Source organism: Artemia franciscana, chromosome 21, assembly GCF_032884065.1.
Source record: "Artemia franciscana chromosome 21, ASM3288406v1, whole genome shotgun sequence".
Classification (NCBI taxonomy): domain Eukaryota; kingdom Metazoa; phylum Arthropoda; class Branchiopoda; order Anostraca; family Artemiidae; genus Artemia; species Artemia franciscana.
The window spans coordinates 8,191,514-8,210,774 of NC_088883.1; the positions used below are offsets into that span (position 1 = coordinate 8,191,514).

The 19,261-nt window shown below is 34.4% G+C and overlaps 1 protein-coding gene and 1 long non-coding RNA gene across 2 annotated transcripts in view; both read right to left on the bottom strand.

Annotated features, from left to right (window-relative positions):
* Positions 1–19,261, bottom strand: part of LOC136040932 (zinc finger protein 271-like) — a 113,651-nt gene that overhangs the window by 29,841 nt on the left and 64,549 nt on the right. The gene's annotated exons all lie outside the window — the stretch shown is intronic.
* LOC136040934 (uncharacterized) lies at positions 12,146–16,678 on the bottom strand. The gene is made up of 2 exons (XR_010620916.1): positions 16,589–16,678; positions 12,146–12,545 (listed from the first exon to the last, which is right to left on the bottom strand). It is a non-coding gene; the product is annotated as an uncharacterized LOC136040934 (long non-coding RNA).

Genomic DNA, 19,261 nt, shown 5'->3' on the forward strand with positions numbered 1-19,261 from the left:
TCATTCCTAAGACATTTTAAAGATAATTTCATACAAAAAAGGCAAAAGTCCGTTGATTTCGCAAGTCCATTTTTTTGCAAGCCACCCTTCAACGCAATGCCCTCCATGAAAATTCACGCCCCTTTGCAACACTATTACTGACTCTCTGCTACCTCTAATCACTAATCACCTAAGACATTTTCTGGTTAAAAGATCAAGCATCAAATTCATTGGTTCATGTTTTCTTGCAAGCAAACTCTCACTGATAAACAATGTCATTTCACACAACCTTATCACAATGACTGACATCTCTAATCATTTCTAAGCCATTTTCAAACATTTCTTGATCAAAAATTAAGCTTTAACTCCATTGGTTCACATTTTCGTAAGCAAACTCTTTCGTGGTGCCCATAAGCACTTCACACCACTATGACATTGCGTGCCTGTTCTCGTGGCATCAATGTGGTGCCCAAAATCATCTCTAAGGCATTTTCAACTTTTTCACCATAAACAAAAGATTGTAAATCTAAAATTGAACACTGTTTACTTTTAACTGTGGAAATTAGGATTTCATTTTAAGAACATGATAGTCCAAGGCAATTCACGCCACTTAGAATTTAAAACTTTTCTTGAACGAGCCTTCTCTTCAGTTTCAGTAGTTTTGTTAAAAATGGGATTTTTACCCCTGATTCCAAACTTCTGATTCCACACATTCAACTCCAAGTTCCATCAATTTCAAGATTTTTTATGTAGCAGTTTCCATGGTAATATATGGCCAGTAAACTGAAAATAGCTAGTTTACTCTACGTTTTTGATCAATATCATTTAACATTGGAAGGAGAGACACTCACAAGGAACTTGCTGTGTTCTGACTTTTTGTTCGTAAAACTTGTTGAATGTTGATTCTCCTCTTCATGAAACTTTTACATTGATTTCTTCCATGTGAAATAGATTTTCTTCATGAAACTTGTTACGTGCCAATTTTTGTTCATGGAACCTTTTGCGTGCTGATTTTTGTTCGTGAAACTCGCTACATGTTGACTTTTCTCTTTGTGAAAGTTTTACTTTGATTTTTCTCCTCTTGAAACTAATTTTCTTCATGGAATTTGTTGCGTGCTGATTTTTTTTTCATGAAACTTGTTACATTGATTGTAACAACTCCTGTTACTTGAAACTTGTAAATTGATTTTTCTCATCGTGAAACCGATTTTGTTCATGGAACTTGGTATGTGGTTCTTTTTGTTTGTGAAACTTATTGCTTGTTGATTTTTTTCTTTGTGAAACTTGCAAATTTTTTCCATGGAATTTATTGCATGCTGAGTTTTGTTCGTGATACTTGTTGCATGCTGGTTTTCCTTTTCGTGAAACTCGTAAAAGGATTTTTATCCTCGTAAAACTTGTTGTGTACTATATTTCATTCATGGAGTTTGTGGCATGCTGGTTTTTGTTCGTGAAATTTGTTGCATGTTGATTTTTCTCTTCGTGAAACTTTTACTTTTGTTTCATTTCATGGAGCTTGTACCGTGCTGATTTTTGTTTCTGAAACTTGTTTCCATCTCATTTTTGCTAGTGAAACTTGTTGCACGTTTATTTTGCTCTAAGGCCAATTCTACGTAACACCTCACTGACTTTAGTACCTAACTTAAACTGTCCTTGCTTAACTCACGCCAGAAAATTAGTAAGAATATAAAAACCGGGTTTGCGTAATAGATCAATAGCACCCGCACACGGGACAAAAGCCTTTGGTGTCTAACTGCCGAGTTAAATCATTTGCGCAATAATTCTTAGGCAGCACTTCACTGACTTCTAAACCTACTTAACCAGTTATTGTCCAACTCAGGTCAAATATTATCTAACAAAAGACTTTAACATTCCAACCAATAATGAATAAGTGAAATGATTCTCGCACTAAAAAATCTAAAGCCAATACTGCGTAACCCCAAAATGACTTCAATACATAACTTAACCTATCCTTGTTTAACTCCCGCCAGAAAATTAGAAAGAATATAAAAACCAGGTTTGCGTAATAGATCAATAATAAATAACCCCTGCGCACTGGACAAAAACCATTGGTGTTTAACTACCTAGTAAAATCATTTGTGCAATAATTCTTACGCAGCACTTTCACTGACTTCAAAACCTAACTTAACCAGTCATTGTCCAGCTCAGGTCAAAGATTAACTAACATAAGACTTTAAAATTCCGACCAATAATGAATAAGTGAAATCATTTTCGCAATAAAAGATCAAAAGCCAATGCCACGTAACACCTCACTGACTTAAATACCTATCTTAACCTGTCCTTGTTTATTCCCCGTCAGAAAATTAGAAATAATATAAAAACCAGGTTTGCGTAATGGACCAATAATAAATAACACCTGTGAACCGGACAAAAAACCTTCGGCGTCTAACTGCCAAGTGAAATCATTTGTGCAATAATATTGACGTAGCACTTCACTGACTTTAAAACATAACTTAATTGGTCATTGTCCACCTCAGGTCAAATATTTACTAACAGAAGACTTTAAAATTCCGACCAATAATGAATAATAACTGTTGATAGTAGGATTCAATTAAAATCGGTTGCTAAAACCCCCACCGAAATTGGTCACTAGGGTCCCGTTGGAATTGGTTTCTAGGGAACCCAATGAAATTACCTGCTAGGGTCCCCTGTTGGAATTGGTTGCTAAGGTTCTCGTTGGAATTGGTTGCTAATGCCCCCACTGGAATTAGTCACTAGGGTCCTGTTGGAATTGTTTGCTAGGGACCTGGTCAAATTCGCTGCTAGGGTACCCATTGGAATTGGTTGCCAAGGCCTGGCGTCCTGAATAACGCCTTAAGGGAAAAATCTCGAAAAAAGATTCTTAAGGAAAAACATTTCGAAGAAAATGTGTCTTGAAGAAAAAAAAATATCTGGTAGAAAGAAACATGTAAAAAAAATGTTTTGGAGAAAACCACATCTCGAAAAACATCCCGAAGAAATAAAATATCTCGAAAAAAATGTTTTAAAAAATATCTCGAAGAAAAAAACGCGAAGAAAAAATATTTCCTAAAGTATTAAGTAAAAAACACACGTGTGTGTCATCCTAATTTACAACCGGGGCTTCCCAATTGAATAGGGGACCGTAAACTCTAGCAAAACAAGTTACGCAAAATTACGTTATCCTTAATAAATTTTATAAATCACATGATATTATGTCATCACTAATTAATTTACATTGGTAAACAAACGGGGCCCTGAGGGGTTTTTCTACATCCATAGGTTTTTAAACAATTAACACAATAAACTTTATGGAAAACTTGCAGAAAACATTCTTTGTTACGTAACAAGCAACTCCCTATAGTGTTACGTAAGATCCAGGCACGTCTCGAAAAAAATAAATGTCCAGTACCCTGAAAAGTGCCGCCTCAGGGATTTGCAGGTATAGGCCCCTGATCACTTTCGTTGAGGAGGAATACTAATAACATGAGTAGGGTTTATAGCCCCCATGACTTCTCAAGACTAGAACGTAATTTGCACTTTACTAAAAACAAAATACGTTTTAAATGTTTTCCCTTTTTACTTTCACTGGTAAAAAAAAATATCAAAACTAAAGAGTAAATATCAGTATATGTAGATCAACTGACAATCAACAGTCAGTTGTTTGTTGTTGTTTTTCAGTGAAGCAGTTGTTTTTTCAGTGCAGTAAATTATGTTCAAGTTTTGAGAAGGCATGTGGGCTATAAGCCCTGCTCATGTTATTTATTGCTAGTTTGTAGTTTGACCTGGCTATTTATTGTAATGTCTGTTCGGTTTGAGTTTCATTTATTTAGTAGTGGTAAATTTTGGTAGTTTTACGGTTGACAGTTATTTGACTTTATTTTTGCTTATTTTTGGCTAAATAGAATTATAAGCTATTTTTTAATTTAATGAAATAGATAGATTTAGTGACTAGATGAATAAATAAATTCCAGACCAGTTAAAATGAATATTCAAGCCAAACTTAAAATGAATAAAATCTATCATGAACTGAGGTTTGGCGGCTGTCTTTTTCTTTAACCGTAATTTCGAGAGCCTAGCGTCATTGTCATTTGCGAGTTACGGAAAGCAATTTTATTTTTATATTTACAATATTCAAAATTAAAATTCAGTTAAGTACAGTCCCGAATTGCTGCGATTTTCAGGAATTGCTATGATTATAAATTAAATATTTGGTTTATTTTCATAAGTTCTTTCCAATTATTTTAATTATTATACGATTTATTTTAATTAGTCGGTAAAGTTTTGAAAAACTAACGCACATAAAAAATCCTGATAGAATAGATTTTGTTGATTAAAAACACAAATAAGAACAGTAGTCCAGGGACTGACCATTGACTCCTAACGCCTAATATATAGCCCCTGAAGAGCGTTTAGCATTCATATTAACATACCACTGATGATTGACAGAGCAAAAAAGGCACTTGTGCGTTAGTCAAAAGTATTGTATTTAACCAAAAGAACTGTACTACACAAAGAAGTAAGAGAATCTAGCTAAACACTACTTGTGTTTATTACTAGAACAATAATGCTTTCTATAATTGTATCAAAATAATGAAACTGAATTAAAATATTTTCAATAGTATTTTATAATTTCGCTCAAACCTATCTTATGGAAAGAACGTTCTTTATATTTGACAAATATCCAAAATAAGAGACAAAACTATAGATGAAAACATTGAATCAGCATGATAATAGCCCAATAAATGATAGAAGGTTTGTTAGCAGAAGTGTAGGCCCAATCTATTCCACAACACCTTAGGGGGTATACTATTGGAGTTACGATTCCCTGAAGTCGTGGCTCTTACGTAATGTTATAGTGCACCTGTATATTACGTAATAGGAAATGTCTGTTTATTTTTGCAAATGTTTTCTACAAGATGTAGGTGTTTATTACAAAATAGGGATTATTTGTTAACTTATGCAACTTTTTTCCTTCAAGATGTCATCACTAATTCAATTTCACAACAATCTTTAAATTACACCCCTAGAAAGTGAATGGGAGGGGGTTCAAGTGCAGGGGTGAACTCAATTAATATAGCTTCCCCCAATATTGATTTAGACACTTTTGTGAGGGATCTCGGCCTTGATGCGGAATGTACGGAACGTGTCTTAGATCAAGTGCCAACTAGTGAGGTCGAGAGAGTTCTAAATCAGTTGCCTGCTCTTCAAGGTGGCAGTGATTGGGAGAAAGCGGGACAAAGTGAAGCAGTTCCAACCCCTGTTTTACCTAGATTTTATATATTTTATATGCGTAATGTTTATGTATTTAGAGCTGAATTTGGAGACCCCTTCAACTTTCTAACAAGCGGTAGTATCTATACATATACAGTTGACATAGTCCACTCCTATATGGGAAAGGTTTGGGTTCCTCTTGAAAAACAAATTTTGGAGCGGGGTGGATGGTAAAGTATAAGGGCATCGCCCAAAAAATATTTTAATGCAATGAAAAGTCCGGAGAGTTGTATCCACATTACCTACAAAAGAAAATGCAGACACTCCATCCGGACTTACATAATCTTGAGTGTGTTTTCTGAGAGTTGGTGGTAAGTATTTTTAATAAAGCAGAAAATTACAATGAGATGGGAAGTGGCTACACATCGTTATTTATAGAAAGCTTGGATATTAATGTTACTAAATTTTAATAGGAATTTGTTTTACGAGGTGGGAGGGGGGGGAGAGATGTAAAACATAATACTAATTTATAGGGTTGTAGGGGTTTAAAACAATTTTCTTTCGATACAGTGCTTCAAGTAAGTAGTCCTCGCAGCATGAAATACCCATGTAATTATATACTAGGGCTTGGTTTTCCCGTACATAAATAGATTCATGCTTAGAGATTCACTTAGTCTCTAAGATATTTTGTTATTAGAGAATGAGAGTATGTACAGGACACCTTCAAAACTAAAGCTTATTGCCAACCTTCACCAGGGACGGAATATTGTTGTACACCTCGTTCTTTTGGGGTGGATGCTAGCTAACGGTTTCAAGGTCACAAAGATTCATAGAGTCCTCCAATTTGATCAGAAGCCATATTTGAAGACATTTATCGACATCTTTATCAGTAAACAATTTGAGGCAAAAACAAAGGTTGAAAAAGAAATCTTTAAGCTCATTTAAAACTCAGATTCCAGTTAAATGTGCGAGTGTTCGCCATAGGAGCCTTTTTGACGTTTTACCCGACTAAAAAAATATGCCGAATAAATGTTGATCAAATTTCACATCGTTCATGATCATAGACCCCAATAAAATCCTTTCACATAGGAAAAAAGAAGTGTAGTTTTAAATAGAAATATTGCCGCTGGTAGTGCCATTTTAAAAATTTCCAAAAACTCTGTTGAAATTTTATTACAATGTGTACAAGCTCCGATGGCCGGGGAGGGAAAAGTCTAAGTTTATTACGGGGATATAGACTCACTATTGTTAAAACAGAAGATTCTTACTTTTTGGTGCATAGAACTTCAACACTTGTTTTTGATTCAGGATAAAAGTACCATTTATTTTTAGAACCCACAAGCACGACGGTCAGTACCGTAAATTGTTTGCCGAAAAAAATACTAAGGATTGCTCTGATGTCCAATTATCCCACAATGTTATTGTGTCACAAATTAATTCAAGTAAGCTAAATTCAAAAATGAATTCCTCAAGACAGGAAATTTGACAGATATTTTTCCAGATATTTAATTTACTCGAATTTATACGATTATCCCCCATAAAACTTAATTTCCCAATTTCAGCTGTTCACCAAAGAGTTCAGTCGTACTTCCTGGTTCTAGTCGTACTTCCTTTCAGAAAATTCTCCCATTTACACAATTAAGTAGTAAAAGAAAGAGTACTGAAAAAAAATGGAGAAAAGAAAGAATTTTCAACTCTTCCGCCTACATCTTAGGCAGCAAAACAGCACTGCGTAAGTAAACAGCAAATTGAGGTTATTGTTCCCAAGAATGCTAAAATTAAGTACTTAGAAGTCTATACAGACAAAACACTCTCTCTTAGGAAACATATTCAGCTTATTATAGTTAAGATTTCCCAAAATGTTGGAATGTTCGTCCTCTTCGTGTGCTGCCAATTATAGCTATACGGAATTTCAATTGTGTTTCGTGTTTCAGTTAGACATCTAGCAAAAATTTCGAGTGGTGTCAGTGTTTGGTTTATTCTTTTACAGTAAAGCTAATGAGCCAGATTATGAATAGCAATCTTGGACCCTGCTTTAATTTTATGCTTCAGCTAGAAATTCAGTTTTGTAGGAACATCTGTTACTCCGTCTAAGCAATACACGAATTTTTTTTAGGTATGTTGGAATTAGATGTTGGTGAGATGTGTCCTAAGGTTTTAAACATATTAAGGAATTATCCGAGTTTGTGTTTCTAGTTGTTGTATATAGTCAAATTATAAATGAGTATTTTTGCGTCTATGAATTGATTGATTACCACTATGTTACGTCAGTAAAGTAATGCAAGTTGAAGATTGAAAGCAAAAGAAATTTGACCCTAACATAGACCTCATCCAGGTTTCTGAAACAGAATTGTGAATTGAAATCTGTTGTATTTTCTCTGTTGTTATTCTGTTTTTATAATTTTGTTTTTTAAAAAATCTATCTCTCTCTCTTTCTCATGGCTAGTAAAAGATTGCTGAGACCTTCATAAATTGTCTAACCTTTTATTTACTGTTATTTACGGAATTTTCTTTGATCGCAATTCTGGTCTGTTGCGTCAATTTCATGTATTTTAAAAAAGCTAGTGCACAAATTCTATAAATATAAAGACATATCACTAGCCAATTTTTCTGGAATAGTTTGTCGAAAATATATTAAACTTAACTCTTAATAATAAAACGTTAATTTTTAAGCTTATATATAAAAAGAACATGATATATCGCCCCATAGTACGATAAATGACATTAGACTCTAAACAAAATCCCATTTTTAAATGTTTTAAGAGAAGGTTAGGCCACCTTTAAAGCCACTTTATCGAGCAGCACATAGCGATCTTAATTTCGTTTCAAATGTCAGCGAAAGAGAGGCAATGTGAATATTATGAATCGCTAGATATTTAATGCCAGAATTGAACAACAGACCAGTAGTGTACTTGTTATTTAGCCGTTCGAATTACTCAGTCGATCTATTAACGTCTAATGAATATGAGGGGGGGGGCTCTTAAATCAACTATTGGACCTACGAGATGAGCCTACCTTCATCGTCAGATACTCTGCGATTCTATTGTGTATTTCTCAGTTGCAAATAATTATTTAGTAGTAACAGCAATTATTCAAACTTTTAAGTAATTGTTGAAACAAGCAGTTAAATTCTTAGTCCAAAGTTGTTGCAATTGCAAATATTCACAGTCACAAGTAGTCGCAATCGCAAGTAATCAGAGTCGCAGGCAGTCGTGGTCACGGTAGTTGAAATTAGTAGTTGCAATAATAACTTACAAATAGTGTTTTTCGTTTAGTTTAACAGAGTCTGAAACTTCCAACTTATATCTTAAGCCGTTTCTAGGATATTGCTGATAGACAATTTTGACAACCAGCATGCCAGTGTATTTTCATTTAGTTTTACATCATTCTCACAATTCCCTGAATAGTTAACCTCTATAGTCTTAGCCTCAGTAGTAGTCATAGTAGAAGTAATAGTATGTTTATCTGCCTTACTAATACTAGCATGACCATAGCATCAATTGATTAGCTTAACATCCATGGATTAGTAGTAGTGGTGGTAGGAGTACGCTAATTTTTGTTCAACATCCCCGACAATTTTCACCCCTGTAACATTAGCCTGGCACAAGCAGTAACAGTTGTACTAGCAATACCAGTAATAGTAGCAATATTATGTAGTATGCACATAAGCTATTGTTTTTATGTTAGCTCGATATCCCCCTCAATAGATCCTAACAGTTTTCATTTAACACTCCAAGTTGTCCACATGACATTGCTGATAGGCTCCAATTATAGCCTGCATACACGTAGTGTTTTGATTAAGCTCAACATCTACCTCAAAGTTTCATCAAAGTTTCCCATTCGTAGGTTTAGCCTTAGTGAAGGGAGTAGCAATAGTAGAAGCATCATTAATAGAATGCACATATCACCTTTTGATTATTTCAATGTTCCCTTTGAACATGTAGTAAAAGTTACAACTTAACGTTCTGAAGATATTGCTGATATGCTCCATTGATAACCTGCATGAGCACAGTGAAATTTGCTTTAGTTCAAGTCCCAGATTTAATGTAAGTTACACCCTTGTTTCCTAGGCCTTAGTAAAAGTAATAGTAATATTAGCAGTACAGACATAGTGGCTTTTAATTAATTCAACATTCCCCTCAACATGTACTGAAGGTTTCAACATAATAAACAAGAAATGTTTGTGAAACACTGTACTGATTACCTGCGTAAGTTTTAATTTTATCACAACACTCCCCTTGACATTCCCTGAAAATTTCGTACCGACACCCTTATACTTGGCCGCAATAGCAGTAATAATAGTTGCAGTGTTATTAGTAGATGTAGTATCGGTAGCATGCAAACAGTGTCTGGTTTGTCCGACCCCACTCCCTTCCCCCGTGAGTTTCCAATTTAATATCCTAAGGCAAACCTATTATATTCCTGGAACTCCTTTTTTGATAATCTTCCTGCACACAGTACGTCTTGATTTAGTTTAATGTCCCCCTGAACATTCTCTAAGAGTTTCAGCTTAATATCCCTAGCTTCAATAATAGAATTAGAAAAATTTAGTAGTACTACTAGAAGTAGTTGTAGCTTATGCATATGATTCCTTCAGAAGTTTAACATCCCCCTTAGCATACTCGGAAAGTTTTGACTTCATACCTTAGGTAGTTACTGAGACAATTTTGATATATTCTTATGAATATCTGCAAGAAATAGCGTTTTGATTTTATTCAACACTCCCCTCAAGCAATAGCTAAAGGACATATAGAGTATTAAGCTGAAGCTTTCCTGGCACTTTGAGGGGTGGCTGTGCTACATTAAAACACACTATGCACATTTAGGTATAAAAAGGAGAATACTAGCAAAATCCCAGCAATGCCTTAGGGTATGAAGCTGAATCTTAAAGGGGTAATACTTTTACTACTTGTTTTGCTACTACTTTTACAACTATTACTTCTACGATTGAACTAAATCAAAGTGGTTTAAGCGCATCCAGGTTCTCAAGATGTCCAAGTGGGATATATTAAAACTAGAATAGGTTAAATAATTAAAAATTTCAGGGAAAGCTTCTGTAGCATTAAAACCAAATCAAAAGGTACTAAGAATATGGTTATTAACAATAAAAAGTCTGAAATATCTTAACAACGCCTGAGGATATTCAGTTGAGACCTTCAGGGCTGTTAATATCAATACGTCTGCTCTTTCTATTAGACTAAACCAAAAAGGGTGTACGTAAATCCATGTTTCGAAACAGCATTAATACAATATCTTATTAACAGAGAAAGTTTTCTTTTTATTTTTCCGGGTAAGTTGTGGTGTGAAACTATACCAAAATATACTATGTCTATCCGGATTTTCTATTGGGCGTATATTATTAAAACTTTTTGAAAGATTTTGTCAGTCATAAATATAGCAGATAAAAATTCAGATTCTTATAGGAGAAACCGAAAAGATGTAAATTATTATTTGAATAAGGAAAAAGATTCCATTACCAAAAATTGTTAACTTTAAAGTCCATTACACAAATTTTTTCAGAGGAAATTAAAGTACTAAATTCAGCCGAAGATAAGCAGAAATAGTCAAATAATTTTGCAAGCTAAATACTACCATAAATCATTATAAACAGATAAATGGGACCCGAAACGATGAGGAACTACAGTAAAAATGGATTTAAACTCTAACCGAGCAGAAACTAACAGGAGTAGATTTGACTTTCTCCGTGCCTTCTTTAGGGATTGATTATCTAGATAGATAGATAGATAGATAATTTTATTCACCCACTCGATACAAAACCACAAATGGCACGAATGGAGTACAAAGAAGAAAAGAAAAAAAAAAACAAAAAAAAAAAAACAAACACTTAACTGCACAAACAAAAACAAACGTTACGATACACCGCCAATAAATAAAAACATTATTACAAAAACTCACTAAGGACGAATTGCAATTGCCAGACTACTAGGCCCAAGCGACCCCAAAAATTCAGAACGACGTTTCGTCACAGCAGCAATCGGATCTGTGATACCGAACCTTGCAGACATCTTGGAATTTTTAACCCACGGTGGGGTATTTAAAAGAAACTTTGCATATTAGTTAACCGGTTAATCTGATATTAGTTAACTGATGATCCACATTCATCTGTTTTTTAAGAAATGTCAGTTATGATGGAGTCATATGATTTTTTTTTCCATATTATGAGAAATAAAACACATGGTTTTAAACAGAAATTGTTTTCAGTAAAGTGCAAATTATGTCGAGTTATATAGAAGGCACGAGGAACATCAGCTGTACTCTTCTATTTTCTGCAAGTTTTGCGATTGAGTCGGTTATTTATAGGAATTTATTCATTTATTTTGGTATTCATTTATATATTTATTGTTGTCTTACACTTGACAACTGATGTATATTTGATACACATTGATAATATTCCAGCAATTCGTAATCTTGAATAATCTATAAGCAAAGCCATCCAAAGGGTGGGGGAGGAGGGGCAACCTGGGAATTTGCCCCGTGACTTGAACGGATGGGGGATTACCACTTTGATCAAATTTTTGTCTTTAATTTGGCTTTTTATTTTATATTCGAGTCAGGGGGGGCGCTGCAATAAATGTTTTTCAGGCACCACAAGCCAAAGGAAAAGATTTGTCTGCAAGGCTGCTATTAAATAATTTTTTTTTTCAGATTGCACGAAATGGGTTTCGATTTTGCTTTCAACACTAAAAAGCTTCCTACATAGCTTCTTAAGGCATCTAAATTCTATTTTAATTTTCAGGAAATTGGAGCGAGTTTTGATAATTCCAGTAATTTACTCGTATTTAGAACTTAATTTTTAATGATTTAAACAAAAAAGGACAACATACATTAACTTAGAAGATAGTTATATAAAACGATCAGCCACAACTTATTGTTGAATAAAAATCAAATAAGACAGTCTCAGCTTGAAAGACCGTTAAACCAAAAACTACCTTCACTGCTAAAGTTACAATGATTATAGTACAAATAATACAGTTTATTGATTAGTAGTAGTAGAACAACTTTTATTATCAAAACAATGAAATATCATACTGACAGCACAGCAAAAGCATAGCTTGTGGGACTGTGCTATTGAACAACAAAAAGCCACGAGAAAAAAATATTGAAGTAATCTTCATCGTCAGAGTAATAATATTGCAGTAATCTTAGGAATCGTAAACCGAGGAATTACCATAGGAATCGTAAGAATCATCACTTTAATAATCGAATGAAAGTTACTGAATGAATTTCAGTAGCCGCAGAGTATCCAATAAATTGGATTTATCTGACATATAGATATCGGCACTTAAGTACCGAAGCTTTGGACAATGTGTCTTCACAGTTTCGAACGTTTTGCTAGTCACTCCACGACAACCCTGGAAAGAAGGAGAGAAAATAAAGCTCATGATTTCAAAAAAGAGACAAAAATTCTAGGGCAAGTAAACAAAATCTATATTAATTTTAAATGCTTCTCAATGCTTTCACCGAAAAAACATTATTTCTTTAGGCGTTCATATTCATTTTCATCTTTTTTGTATCTCTTTTTTTCGTGGAAAATAAAAAAAAATTAATTCTAAAATAATATGTAAAAAAATTAACAAGAGGAATATCAAGTAATCATTATTAATTTTATAGCACATTTACTCTTTTTATTTGACAATTAATGTTCAAAACTTAGTTTTTCCATTTTTCAATGATTTTGAAGACAAGTCAATTGTTAATTGACAATACCCATTAGTAATTCAATATTGGCGAAAATTATAGCTGAGCAATTGCACTGCCTAAGTAAAGAACAATGTATTCTTTTCTTCTGACCAAGGCACAGCGTAGACAAGGGATGGTCATATAATCTTCAAAAGGCGCTCATTCGATTGGAAATTGAAACTTCTTGTGCTCTCTTTTAGGTTGGCTTCTATTACTTTTGACCCTTAAAAGGTGAGCCAGAACCATTAGTTTCCAATCAAATGAGCCTCCTCTAAAGCCTCAGTCAGAGTGATTTGAGGGCAATTAGCCTCCCCTCATGACCACAATTTTCCTAAACATATCAAAAAAAAAATCAGATCACCATTTTGTTCAACATGTTTGAAAGGTTTTTGGGCTTTTGGGAATGAAGTCTTTGGGTATGACAACTTTCTCTAACCCCAAAGCCATCAGAGGTAGGGGCTATAAGTTATACTAGTTGTCCATTGTTAACTTATAAAGTTTTTGTGGAAGAGATGAGGGAACTAGCTCTATTGGAAATAAGAAGTTCCAAAGCCCTAAATAAGAGTTAAAAGTGATCGGAGGCTACCTAGTGCCCCCAGGTCCTCTTTTCTTAAATGCATCAAATACAAATTTTGACATAGCCATTATATTCAAAATAGTACAAAGATCATATAACAAGGTCTTCGTGGTTGATAGAAAAACCCCAGAGCATGGGGGAAAGGGTTGTAGGTCACGTCCCAGGAAGATTATGGAAGATAAGATTATGTCCCAGGAAGATAAGTCATGTCAGGAGTAGATTTTCCCAAATATCTTTGCATTGCTCACAATCCTTGCGACGCTTCCAGTTTCAAAATGCGAGGCAGACAGAATTTTTACTCAAGGTCGACAAAACGTATTCTGCACTCATATGCACAACGTCATAGGAAAAGTTACAGGTGCTGTTGTTTATGCAATTATACAGGAACGAACTGCCGAAAAAAGAAGGTGTAATAAATTCGTTTGCCATCAGAAAACCTCGGAGACTGAATCTGATACTCTAATATGGCCTTTTATTTCTTTTTGTTCAATTGTTCGCACCTCATTGAATTAAAATCAAGTATTTGTTGGCAAAAAACCATGGCCAATTGTAGAAAAAGCCAAGACAGATAGTCCAATTGAGTGAATGGTGAACTTGGCATTAACCCATTTATTAGGATTGTATAATAATGATATTAGTTTATTTGTTAATAGACATGTCTCTCTATTATCCGTCCATGTGTCATTCCTAGGGCAGAAGAACTATGGTAGATAGTGATAGAACTAAGATACTCATAGAATCTATAGTTTTCCAAGTTTTTCGTTAAATGGCACGGATAAACGGCGCAAATAAGTAAAGTATAACTCTCTTATTAAACCCATACTTGTTTGTTGGCTTTTAGAAAGATGCGTCATTCCGTCTTGGTACGCACCATGATCTTATCCGGTTTCTTCATTGAGTGATTTTCCGTTCGTTGTTTGTTGTATTTTCTTTATTTGATTGTCTTTCATACTCCACTCTGTAAAACTTGTATAGTGGGTTACAATAAATTGTGTGGGTTACAAATGATTATCGAAGAATTTGTCTTTCCAAAGAGACAAAAGTCATTCAAGTGACTTTCAGGGAATATCGAGGAAAATTTTGGGCAACATTAATACACGATATGTGCATGTGGGTTGTCAGAAGGGCGTAACTCAAGAATGCCTAAGTATACTTATTTGGAACTTACAGGAGATAATAAGCAGGATGGTCAATTGACCAAAAAGGCAACGTTTACACGCTATTACAACTACCACTACTACTGGTAAATTTACTGCTACTACTACTACTACTGCTCACTGAAACTACTGCTTCTAAAAAAAGAACTACAAAGGCTGTAGATATCGAAATAAAAATTCCAGGGAGTGTTGAGGGGAAAGTTGAATTGAATCAAAACATACTATTTGGATAACGATTGCTGATACGGGCGTATCAGCAGTATTTTTGGAACATCTTACTGTATCAAGGGGAAATTTTGGGGCATCATGAGTGGGATATTCAACTGACCCTAAGGCAACGTGCACCTACTACTACTGCCCTTGCAGTTACTCTTACTACTAATAAACACTATTACAAATTGACAAAGATCGTCCTTTTCAGTCAATCGTCTTGGGCTAAACAGGAAGCAGGTCATCCACAGTTTTGGAAGGAGGCTGTCGTAAAGAAAGATTTAAGAGAAATAGGAAATCCCTGTGAGCGTGTAAAGAGGGAGGCTTTGCGTAGATTAGGGAGAAAGAGGAGCGTGCGTAGCTGTATTGGCCTTAGGCGGACTGATGCTGTGATGAGTTCTTATTAGTAGTAGTAGTACTGCCACAGCCGTTCCTACTATTACCACTCCTACTATGATACTGTACAATTAAGACTATGAGAAAATGCTAGGAGACAATTTAAGGCAGAAAATGAAGGGCAAAGTTATAACTAAATCAAAACATGCTTTGAGGATACATATTCCTGATACGAGCATATTAGCAATCTCTTTGGAACGGCTTACCGTATCCATAGGAAACTTCTGAGGCATCATGGGTGGGATGTTCAACTGACCAAAAGGCAACGTGTATCTGCTACTACTGCTGCAACTACTGTTCCTACTACTACCATTACTGCTATGACACTAGTATAATTAAGGCTATGCATATTTAAGGGGGAAATTTGACAGAATATTCAGGTGGAATTTGAACAAAATCAAAACACACTATGTACATGCATGTTTTTAAAAAATCGTATCTCATGGAAAGATTTGAGTCTTAACTTGAGATTACACTATAGAGATTACTTTTAGGGTAAAATCAATTCACAAAAAGGTAACATGTGCATGCTCACTACTAACACTACTACTTTCGCTGATACTACTACAAATACTACTAGTAAACTACTCAAGCTAATGCTTCCATTGCAACAACTTATAAGCCATTGAGTATTCAAGTCAAAAATATGTTAAATGGAGTCCACACGGCACATCAGCAATATTTTTGGAAGGGCTTATGCCCTTCCAAATATGCAGGTTGTCAAATGAACATATAAGCAATGTCTTAGGAACAGTTTTGTATGTAAGTTGAAACCAAGAGGGTATTTTGTGCGGGATTCCGACTTCACCAAAAGATAATATTTGAATAGTAATGCTACTGCTTTTGTTTACACTGCTACTATTACTACTACTGCTACTATTACTACTACTTCTACTACTATTACTACTAGATCCCTATGCCTTCTGAAAACATGACTATAATTTGCAATTTACTAAAAACATACCAATGATTGTGCATTGTCAGTTTTTATATACATATGCTGATATTTATCCCTTAAAGTCTTATTCCTTAAGTCTCAGCTTCCCTATTCACTTCCCTTAGAAAAACTTATTCAGTTAAATTAATAGTTGTATAACAATCAAAATCAAATCGCAGGAAACCACAGATTTAAGGAATGAACAGCCCTAAGAAGGAACCAGGAGATAAAGCTGTTCTCATCGTAATGTTTTTGACATTTTACCATTATATGCTAAATTTAACTCCAAACCCGGGTAGGTTGTTTCTCATTGAAGTATAAAGGACTGCAAAATAAAAACATATTTTGCTCCCTAGCTCCATCTCAGGACTATTCATATCTAAAACAAGGATGAGGTTTGTTTTGGTTATTAGAAGAATATTAAGGTAAAAACACTACGCAAAGTTTTCCTTGACAATATTGCATTGAACCGTGAAATAAAGCAAAAAGAAGTGGAAACTAATCCAGTAAATTGACTAAACTATTCACTTATAGACATTGAAGCATAACTAGTTTTGTGTTTTAAAACAAAAATGTTGGTGACACATAATTTGCTTTTTACACGATTGGCTTGAATACTGGATGAATACCCTCAAGGTAATACCCAAAATTCGTATAAATGCTTTAATGACATTAACCATTAAACATGAATTTATATTTTGGAATTTCTGCTACTAATCGAATTTGATAGTCTTACATAATATGACAAGAACTAAATAACAGAAGTAACATTGTCAGAAATAGAGGAAAATAAGTATTTTATTGATAAATAATAAGGTATGAAACGCTAAGTTGAAAAATTTAACAAATCTATCGATTAATCGCTCGAAGATCTACTTGCAGACAAGTCAATTGTCTCTTAGATTGAAAAACAAACTTGAAATAATTGAAACAATAGACGTACTAATGTATAGCCTAGATACTTAGCTATTCAATGATCTAGACAATAAGATAAGTTTATTTTTGCCAGGTTATACAAAAAATAAGAAGAGTAAAGACAAAAAAATTTAAAGAAAAATCAACTTCAAAAAAATAATAGATAATATAAAATTAGCGACGAAGACCACACTGCCTTTCCATAACAAACGAACACAAAGTTTTCCCCTATAACTTTGTGTTTGTTGAAAAGATTTTCCATATTGTTTTTACTTTGCGTTTGTTTGTTAATACAAAATTAATCCAAACAGCGAGGTAAACAATGTTAAATGACAGAAAATTAAGTAAACGATTTAAGCTTCTCTCAAACGCGTTGTGATCTATTAAATCGACTACATATAAAAAGTAAGGAACGCAATATCATTTCAAATAAAAATATTCATGTAATGTAGCGGGAATCTGATACAAACTTGAGTAAACGACAAAACCCCGATCGAACCTTTAACTACTCAGTTTTAGAAATAAAATCCAAAAGTGATGAAATATACAGTGCGTGAGGCAGAGCTAGAGCACTATGTAGTTTAGCAAGTATATACGTACTATAACTATACTTCAATGCAGCCAATATGACATACCTGGTACAAAAACCTAATATGGCATGTCAACACTAAGAATACCTGTATTATGATAATCTGGACCATAAACAAGGCGGAGTTAATAAATTTAATACCTAAAATAACAGATAAAGAAGACATAGCTTTACCTCGGGCAATATAAGCAGGAAATTCAGTCTTAATAGCATTAACATTAAGTCCAAAGAGCTTATAGCAAAGAATCGAAGAACCAAAAAATCAAACCAAAGAATAAATGAATAAATTAAATCAAAGAATCAAAGTTTGCCTGTAAAGAAGAAGGACTTGAACTGATAAGCAGGACATCATCTGTAGAGCAAATTTAACTAAAATCAAAAATATCACAATAAATTATCCATTAATTGTCCTTGTCACAATGGTCGTAAAAATGCTAAACATAGTAGGACTTAAAATAAAACCTTTCCTGAATCTTCTAATGAGACGAATAGGCCCAGTGAAAATACTTTTTCATGTTCAACCCTAACATAACTAGGACTATACCATTGTGAAGGCAACGCAACTATATGGTGCGCAACTCCAAAATCAAGGAGTCAAAAACAATTTTTGATTGGACTACGATATCGAATGCTGCTCATGTCTATAAAACGTTAATGTCTAATAGAACGTTTAACAGAACGTTAATAGAACGCTAATGTCTAACAGAACGTTTCCTGAGTCCTCTAATAAGACGAATAGGCCCAGTTAAAATACCTTTTCAAGTTCAACCCTAACGTAACTAGGTCTATACCAATATGGAATCAACGCAACAATATGGTGCGTAAGTCCAAAATCATGCAGAGGCAAAAACAATTTTTGATTGGACCAACGAAATCAAATGCTGCTAATGTCTTCCATTTATTCCAGTTCACTGCCCGTGTCAAGAAATTCCCCAGTCTAGACACTCTCGCCCGAATCAACCTAAGATCCACTACCAAACCAATGGGTTAGGTTGAATCCTAAATTCTTGGTTCAACCTTCCTATGACCATAGGCTGGCGTCCCTTGTTTACGTCTCATTTCAGGAAATCTAATGGTTCTATGTCTATTTTAAATTCTTGGTCAACCTGCCTGGGACTCTAGGCAGGGGTGACTTGCTAAAAGATAAGGAACAGATATTGGTCCAATAAGAGAGGCACACTTACTCCCGCCGTTTACCCGTGCCGAATTAACCAAACACTAAGAAAACTATAGGTTCTATCACTATCTTAGCTCTATGACTATCTACCTTGGCTCTACTGTCCTAGCAATGACGCAAGGACGTATAATAGATAGACATATCTATTGACAAATGAACTAACATCATATTTATACATCCTAATAAGGGGGGGGGGTTAATGCCAGGTTTCCTTCTCACTCAATTGAACTATCTGTCTTGGCTTTTTCTACAATTAGCCATGATTTGATGCCCACAACTATTACATTTTAATTCAGCTGAGGCACACTGATCTTCCCTAGGTTTATGGTCACTTGACACACTCGGTAAATTTTGTGCATTTTGATCCAACATTTTGTGCAAGTTTTAATCTTAAATACTCAATATGATTATGAAATGACAAAAAAGGATA